At 40.7% G+C, this 9,356-nt stretch overlaps 1 long non-coding RNA gene across 2 annotated transcripts; it reads right to left on the bottom strand.

The window, feature by feature from the left end:
• Positions 1 to 765: 765 nt before the first annotated feature.
• Positions 766 to 7,768, bottom strand: LOC122875699. 2 transcript variants are annotated; one of them, XR_006377879.1, is made up of 3 exons: positions 7,596 to 7,768; positions 4,837 to 4,968; positions 766 to 4,637 (listed from the first exon to the last, which is right to left on the bottom strand). It is a non-coding gene; the product is annotated as an uncharacterized LOC122875699 (long non-coding RNA). The 2 variants fall into 2 exon arrangements; XR_006377880.1 differs by having other exon boundaries at positions 7,606 to 7,768.
• Positions 7,769 to 9,356: the final 1,588 nt, after the last annotated feature.

Genomic DNA, 9,356 nt, shown 5'->3' with positions numbered 1-9,356 from the left:
ATTCTGGAAAATTCTGGCTAGAAGTTTTGTTGTTGCTGTGCATTGGCACAAAGCCTGAAGGCATATACACTCAGTTGTCAGCTTATAAGGTACACCTAGCTAAAACTAATGCAGTCTAATACAACAGTGTCCACCCCATTTATATCAATGAGGGCAGGCTGAATAACAGAAACACCAGTCTGTACAATGCAGTACAATTCAACAGCACCACACACTGCATCCTCCAAAATGATCATGCAGGTGAATGAACACCTGTCTAAAACAGTTTCAACAAAAGCTGCAAACGGGTTAGTTCATGTGACACAGCCCTTTAGAAAGTATAACTTCACATTGCTTCTCTTCTCTTTAGCCTTCAGCATTTTGTAAAAAAAAAAACTTCTGCCTGAATTCTTTCAGAATCTGTTTGTGCAAGCCATTGCAAAATGGCTTTTTACCATTTTTGCAATTTTCTTCATGTGAATGCATGATAGCAGATGCTGACTGTTGTGTTTGCCACCCACGGGGGAAGTGACCCTGGTAACTATGCATACAGCGAAATCATGTGCATACCCTCTATTGCAAACTTTGCATTCTTTTTCTTTTTTCTTCTTTCAGCATATAATATCTTCACACAGCTGATTTTATGAGGGCAAGCAGCTGGTGTGGCTATTGTTGATATAAGTTGACATGTCACTACTTCTCTACACAGCAGGTGGCTAAAAGGCATAACGTATGTACAAGACGACTCAATGTATGCTACTAGTTTGTGTTAGATTGTAACTTTTATTTTGCAGTAGAACATATACATAAGGAATTTATAGATAAACAACATCAACAACATTTGGTTATGATATTAAAAAGACGTGATAATAGCTAGGAAGTTACATTAAATTTCATGCACATGCATAAAGGTCCCAAGTTAGATTAGAACCCAACACCCGGGACATAGTGACGCAGATAAGAGGATGTTGTATGAGGCAGTTTAGTAGGATGTTTTTATCTCTGTGTGGAAAACAAGAGGTGCTAATACACGCCTGAATAATGAAGAGAAAATGACTTTGGGAATCAGGAAGTCCTTCACCATTATTGTTGAACAACTCTCAGTGGCTCTCAAGCAATCAAGCAATGGGATTTACAAAAGATTTTAATTTGGATGCATTATCCAAACTCCTCACAGACCAAAAGGCAGGCAATTGCTCTGACAAAAGATATGCACTGATAAGTTTGAAGGTCAACAAGCTGCTGCAGTGGAGATATCAGCAGCTGGTCTGTACCACACGCAGTCAAACGCAGTAAAATACAGACACACTCAATGTATACGTACACATTAGAGGTTGACCAGGTGGCATAAACACCATCAAACACTAAAACTGAGTGTACAATTAGCCCTTTTCACTCCTCATCAAAGTTTATGACCAGTAAAACGCTTCTGTTTCATCACACATTTGAAAGTCACATGGAGCACAGCTTACAATTTCTAAATGCCATAAAGGAGAGCAGCTAATGAGGCCCTATGTAGAGAATAAAAGGGGGATTAATGAACAACACGGTTTGAAGAGGCAAGGCAGCCCTCACCCAAACCCTTTACAGTGTATGCATATACTAGGTGAGAATATTCTGAGGCTTTCACACGTTGCCACAGTATTGAATGGTCTGTGCCGCGCTTGGAGGAGCATTCTGCTGATGGAATCAAAACCCCTTTCACAGATTCAAATGAGGTGCACTCAGCTGTGATTGGTATTGGAAAAGCATTTGTCGGAACAGAGGCTCACAGAAGGCTTCTTAAATACAAGGCAATCACAGTGTCTAGCGCAGAGACGAGGCGAGAGGTGTGCCCGGACTGCAGAGTGGAAAACAGGACAAAGGATTATGATGGTAATAAGCAGTAAACCAAAACAAAGTCATCCCCTGATCCCTCATTCTCTCTCTCCCTCTGTCTCTGTCCCTCCCTATCTCTCTCGTCCCTAAATCCTCGAACACGCTCTCTCACTCTTTCCTCCCTCTCTCTGCATCACACACCACATATTGACAGGGCCCATTTTTTCACTGTGCCTGAGCTACAATTTAAAACTCATTTCTCATTATTTGCGGTGAATCCTTACACACACAATTTCTAATCTGTCGAGGCCATGATGGCTGCTGGCAGAAGCAGAGGCTCTTTATGCAGATGCCCGGCTGTACACCTATATGCAATGTCAACTCTTGCACACCCGGCTGGCCTTATTTTATTACAGGCGTCAGCATATCTGCATGCTGTCAACTGTGAACCTTTGTGCTAATGCCCCCCCCCTTTTTAGCTGAGCTTGTGGTGTACAGACCGAAGGCATTTTTATATCCCAGTGATAATGTGCAAGTGCAGATCAGAAACTGTTTTCTCGCTCACAAGCTTCAAGAGATACCCTCCTCTGGCAGACCTGAGATACAGAATCTGCAGGTTGGGGCCACAAAGAATAAGGTGGAGGTGGATGAGTTCGGGTGGCTGGGGTGGGATGAAGTTTACAAACCTCTAATTTGGTCTGCTTAATGAAAGGTTGTTAGGGCTTCACTATATCACAAAGTGGCTCCCCTCCTACTTTTCCCCACATCTTTGACACACACTGGAAGATATAGTGTGTGTGTGTGTGAGAGAGAGTGAGAGGAACAGGGCACAGAAACAGCCATTATTGTGCCTGCAAGAACAGGAGTTGGCAGCAGAGGAAAGAAAAGAAAAGAGGGGAGAAGATTGTGTCTGGAATTGTCCAAGTGTGGCAGTAGTGGTCCTCACTCACTTTATCAGTGCCACAGCAGCATTTTTTCCTCCCATCTATCTGCCCAGCGACTATTCTTCCCCCCTCTCAGAGCAGGAAAAACACTCGCTCTCTCACTATGGATGGCTCAACACAATCACCAAACGCCACCCCCCCGCTCACGCTATCTCTTCACTCAACATCGCTCTTTGTCTAAATGCTATTCTTTTTTTTTCTTCTTTCCATCGCTCAATCCCATCATATTTGTAGAAGAGTGCAGAGTACTGAAAAATTACCACACTTCACCTCCTCTGCACATGCTATTTCTATCTGTTCACTTAACATCAGGGTTGGGTGTAAATGCCACACCATCTCTGGATACTTGCAGGATTTGTTAGAAAGGTTTTTGAGTTTGTACACACAAAATAAGACTTTGAAAGTTTATCTGGAAAGCAGCTAAAGCTTGTGGGGAACAGCATTTGTCAGAAACTGAAACCTTTGACCCATGACTTTCTTTCTATCTATATATCAAACCATCTACCCTCTGCATGCTACTTTTTCTTTAATAGTACTCAGATGTATTAATTATTTTAGTCTTTATTAATGAGCATTTGAGTCAGTATTGGCAAATTCCAACGTCTGTGATGAATTCAGTTGAATTCAACTTTAGGATGAGTCAGGTAAGAATGAAATGCTATTTACTGCAGTGTGAAAAAATAGGACAGAAGCTTAATGTTTTTGAATGTACATCAGATAATTAGAAAAATGCAATGGCTTTCTTTTCTTCTCTGTGGTTATTCTAGTGCCTCTCCTCTCTGTTCCTCCTCTCTCTCAGTCTCCATATCAATACTTTACTGTTAGAGTGGAAATGGCTTAAAACCATGTCAACAATGGATGTCTTCAGCATCTTTCATGAAATTCAGACTTACACCTCACTTAGTTCACTTTCAGTTCACTGCAATCTTCATCGCATGCACTCACCTCATGCAAATGTGGATTCAATCAGTAAGGATCATTCAGTATACTCTGCTAACCCATTCAGACGCCCATCAATATGAATAGGTTGAATTAACAGCCATGTTTATGGTTGATGATTGTGATGACGATGAGGCTGTTCAGTTGAGTCTGATGTCAATTTAACTTTACGTTCTATAGATGCACTATGGAGTTTGTTTGCCAAGTATCTAAAATAGGGCGGCAACTAACAATTAAGTTAATTATCAGTTAATTTCTCAAAAAGTCGTTTGGTCTTTAACATGTCAGAAAATTGTGTAAAATGCCCGTCACAATTTCCTAAAGCCCAAGATGATGTCATCAAAATACACTCCAAAACCTAGGTATTCAGTTAACTATTAAAGAAAATCAGCAAATTCTCACAACTGAGAAACTGGGATTGCCATTTTGCTTGAAAAATGACTGAAAGTAATTGAAACATATTTTAAAGTATTTCTGAATTTGAACATTGCAGTTAGGAAACGTCCTGACTCTGTTTCCCACATCTCACTCTGTTATCACACAAATATTGGTCACCAAGAAAGAGATGTTCAGACATCAGAAACATTCTCTACATAGCATATGATTAAATTACAGTTGATTTTGGCATAATGATCATAAAAACCTAGTCAGAGAGACAGTGGGAACAGAGTAGGCACAGCAACAGTGTTATCTGTACATTTATACCAACATGCTGCACAGATGCTTGGTCAGACATAGAGATGAAATAAACCAGTAATCCGTGGATCACAGATGAGGAGATGAGTGCCCTTTGTGTCTTCTGAAGACTGAAATAGCTGAGCTCCAAGAAAGTTCAGAGTCTGAGGAATGACTCTGTGGCTGTCATCATAAGAGGAAAGATGTCAAAGTAAAAGATAGGTAAGCATACAAAACAGGCAGATGTGCTCGCTCTATGTGAGGAGGAGACCAAAGAGGTAGCTGGAAAGAGAACAGAACAAGGTTCAAGACTGTGTGTGGTTAGCATTGCTGTATTGCAACCACAGTCACCGGTTAGTAGATAGCATTTAGCGGCAGAAGTTACAGTTACCAGTAATTATATGGGTAAAAACTGGGTGGTGGGTTGCATTTTTTCAGTATTACACAGAAGTGACCAGTAGACAGCAGTTAGTCCACTTACCTTAATAGAACTGTCTGTTCCATAGGTTTTCAAACTGTGAGGCGTGCCTCCCCAGGGGGGCGCAGAAGAGTTTAAGGGAGGCGTGGAGGGAGAGACCTGAGGCAAAGAAAGGGACACGTGCATGCTGGTGTTCTGAAAACAAAGGAAAGTTAGTTATTGTAGTTTCGCCTGCTGATTTTGCTACACGATCAACATTAGCAGCAGGAGCACAGGCTGCAACATGCAGCTCATGGAGCCAATTAAGGTAAAACCCCTTAGTGCCAGATTACTGCAATGTAAACAGCCAAAATGTAAACAAATATAGGCTAAAAAGAACGCCACTCAAGTACCCCACAGCTAACTAACTGAATCCATTGCAACATCATGCTTCCTATTTACGTCCCCCATAGCATCATGGAAACTGTAGTTCCAGCTCACTGTGGGGCCCACAGTGTCAGACGTTGAAAATCCCTGGTCTATTCAAATGTGCAACTCAACACAAATTTGAGCTCACGCGTCTAACAGTGTCTCTAATAATATAGATAATATTTCAGGCACATTCTGAGGCACTCCCTGTTTTTGCTCTCCTGAGAATGCATGTTGAACTGTGACACCATAATACTGTAACATATCAAATAGGACTGTGAATTTTGTTAATCATTGCTTGTCAACCTAAGTGGTTATAGTTTTAATGGATGGGCAGGAAAGACAGGATGTCCACAAAATTAGAAGTGAATATTCCCTTTTATATTTGGAGAAAAAAAAATTGATTAATAGACTAATCTGGTGTGGGTGAAATGGTTTAATGGATCATTATCAACCAAAAAAATCTTTTCAGTAATCTCTTAGAGGCTTGTGTCCACACAATTTCAACATCAGCTATGGCAGATAAAGTACCGCATGAATGTTTATAAGTGAATTCTATTTCTTGAAATAAAACTGAATCATGTGTAAGTAGCAGTTTTAAACAACTTTTAAAAATATACTGTAGTTACTCTAAAAATCTACTCAACAACAGTAACTAGTTTGTCATTGTTGCACACAGTGGCGCATTAAAATAAGCTACACTGAGAATGTGATGAGCTTGAGTGGATAATTGATCAGGCTGAAATTGCCAATGGATTTCTGCAGAGCTTATGCCTGAAAATCTATTGTTCGTCAGGTCATCTATTGGGAATCATAGAGGTATGTAATACAGTGAAATGGGCACAGAACACAGTGTTAATAATATGTTTACACTTCAACCCCCTTTTCATTGATTTCCATTCTCACCATGCACCACCTGTCAAGCACCACCTCCCCCAAAGGACTTCAGTTAGTTTTAGAAGGAGCACAGACATTTCAAATGAAACAATGTAACATGACTTATTCCATACTATGTTACATACATGTGACATGGTTAGGTGTTTGTTGATGGTGAGCTATTATCAGTATTTATTAAAATACTTATTGATAAGCCATCAACTTTTGGTTATTTGCAGGACATATCGGTGGAACCATGTATTGAATTTTGTTTGCTCGTTTGTGAATGTACATACATAGATTGTGCTTGTGTCTGTATGTGGGTCTGTGTTATATGTTTTTGTGTATGTGAGTGTACAGCATGTTCCTGTGTATATGTTTCTTGGATGAGTTCTGATGTATAGCCTCTATAAATAAAGGTCAAAACTTAAGATGGCCAAGGTAACAGGTTTCAGCAGATGGAGGTTCAGAGTAGGCAGAACATGTACAATGTGCTTGTAAATTTGTAAATTTGTATATATTTGTATATAAATTAATATTTTACTTTATCTTTTACGAATCAATGATTTTGAGGAAAATATTTAATTGCAGTTTTTCTTACCAATAGTGCGATTGTGATTTAAATTGTAATTATTTTCTGCTAATTAAACCACAGGCCTGTATTGGTGGTCGACATAGTGTTGAGCTGAGTTAAGTATTGATATGTTCGTACTGTACCAAGCATTAAATAAAATGTATCTCGTTTATAAGTGAAAAGAATCCGATAAAATAATGCTGTTGCTTGTTCTTGAGGTCTCCCCATGGTTCTTTTTCTGACTGGTCATTTAGAGGAAAGTCAACTTCTAAGTAAACTTGATTAGTTTTCTATATTTTTTTTTTACCTATTTTAGCTCACTTTTGTTAAGATATTACACAAGTGGTAACATTATTCAATAATCTGCAAATATGTTCATGACATTCTGAAGTGGCATTATGTTTATTAGTTCGTTAAAGCAGCAGCATAATGCCCACTGGTAAAAATGACAAACTACTGGCAAGTCACGTCTAACAATGTTTTGATATCTGGCTGACGTTACTGCTGACAGCTCTGCACTGTAGCTGCTTGAGCTAACGTTAGCTTCACAGACTGACAGGACAAATGGCTTTACATTCTGAGCCAGTGGAGGTTCCCATTTCATATATTTTAATGTGATGAGCTGAAAACAATAATATCATGTACTTTGTAAAAAAATTGATGGACGACCCCGTAAACTCTGATCACAAGCTGTAAGTTATGCTCAACAACTACTGAGCTATACTGCTGTCTGAAATTTAAGTCTGCCGATTTAGATTATTTATGTGGTAAAAGACATGCCACTGTTTTGCTCTTTTTTGAACAACAAAAAGACACAGCCCACTGCTTACTGTTTCAAGTTAATCATGGCTCGTGTGTTTTGAAAATTGCGCTCTTTCAAATCGTATCATTATACATCTTTTAGCCCTACTGTATATTAAACATTGCTGCAAATATTTGACACATGATCTTTTTTTCTGCTTACTTTTACATACATACATATCCTTAAATCGTCTGGTATCCACTCCATTTTTCCACGTTTGTTGTGCACGCTGTATCTTCTTTCATTCACCTGCTTCTTCTTTCATCCGTGCATGCTGGTGTGTGTGTGTGTGTGTGTGTGTGTGTGTCTCACTGCAGCTCTGTCTGTCTGCCTTTAAAGAGGCTGTGAATGATCTTATTTAGTGTGCGCTGATTGCTGCTTCAACCTGGCGGCCACGCTGGCTGCTGCTGCATTAATAATCGCAGGGAGGCAGGAGAGCTGGCGAGGCCCGCACCTTGTTCACCGCTCTCTCGCTCGCTATCTCCACGGCACCAAGGAAAGAGCCAGCAAACAGCAGGGGAAGTGTGGCGGAAAATTACAGTCTTCACATGCCAGCCAGGAAGGCTGCCGCTGCTGCTCGGTGGGGGCCAGCAACGTGCGAAGAAGACAGAGGAATTGGGAGGACGTTTTAGTGTATAATGCCTGTGTGGAGGCAGAGGGGTAGTGTGTGTGTGTGCCCTTCTACTTGTGTCCATGTTTGAAGCAGTTTGAGCTGAAGATCCAACACTTTTGGCCTCTCTTCTTGAAGGGGCTAGTTTGAGATCAGGCTTCGGGTTTGAATCAGGATTCAGTTTAGAAGTTTATTGCCAGGCTTGGGTTTAAGGTTACCTTTCCAATTAAGAAATGGAATAAGAATGAGTGTAGACTGTGTGTGTGTGTTTGTGCATTGGTGCACATTGATGTGCCTCTTCCATATCTGTATAAAATGATTTTGTATGCTTCCGGTTTCCTCCCACATTCCAGAGACATGCAGGTGAGGTGAATTGGAAACTCTAAATTGGCCGTAGGTGTGAATGTGAGTGTGAATGCGGTTCTCTGCCTATTCATAGCCCTGCGATAGACCGCCAACCTGTCTAGGGTGAACCCTGCCTTTTGCTCCATCCCCTGCGACCCTGCCCTTGATAAGCGGGTATAGAAAATATATGGATGAATGATTTTGTATGTTAGTAAGTGGGTGTGTATGTATTCATGTGTGGCATGTGAGGGGGAGAGAGAGGGAAAGAAAAATGTAAAAGCAGAACATGGCAACAAAGCAGTCCACCAACAGACCTCCTTTGTGTCAATATTAACTAGACGGGTTGAAACTGCTGCCCTTTTTAAGCGTGGCCAACAATTCCCTCTTTCAGTCCAGTCCAGACGACATTTTGATTGGTTGTGTGAAGATTAAAGCTTTGCTGTCTCTGCCAGGGAGAACAGTATAATTGATATTTCAGCTCTGGGCAAACTTGCTCTCGCAGGCCAGTGGCTGTTTCAGCAGAAAATTAATGTTAGCACAGCTTGGCGGCAGAACGGTCGACATGTTTCAGGAAATATACTTTGAGTTGGGTCTCTCTGGTCCACTGGCTTCTGCTGCAACTCTCTGTGTGTGAAATGAACATCCTGTGTCAGGAAAATGAATGCACGCACGCACATGCACACGCACGCGCACACACACACACACACACACACACACACACACACACACACACACACACAGAGTATTTTACCATAAATTTAAAGATCTGTGTTCATGGCAACAAAGCTTAGGGAGGTTAATTGCTATATATGAAACTGTAGAACTGCTCCTTTAATGGCACTCAGTTTTGCCCCCTGGTCTTATGGTGCCAAAATGTTGCAATACAATTTAAGATGTCAAGAGTACTTCAAAAAGGAATACAAGAGTCTGAGTAGGATTTGATCAGTCCCTGTGCTCCTCAGTAATAT

Source organism: Siniperca chuatsi, linkage group LG1 (assembly GCF_020085105.1).
Source record: "Siniperca chuatsi isolate FFG_IHB_CAS linkage group LG1, ASM2008510v1, whole genome shotgun sequence".
In the NCBI taxonomy this organism is placed as follows: Eukaryota; Metazoa; Chordata; class Actinopteri; order Centrarchiformes; family Sinipercidae; genus Siniperca; species Siniperca chuatsi.
This window is presented reverse-complemented; position numbering and strand designations above follow the sequence as displayed.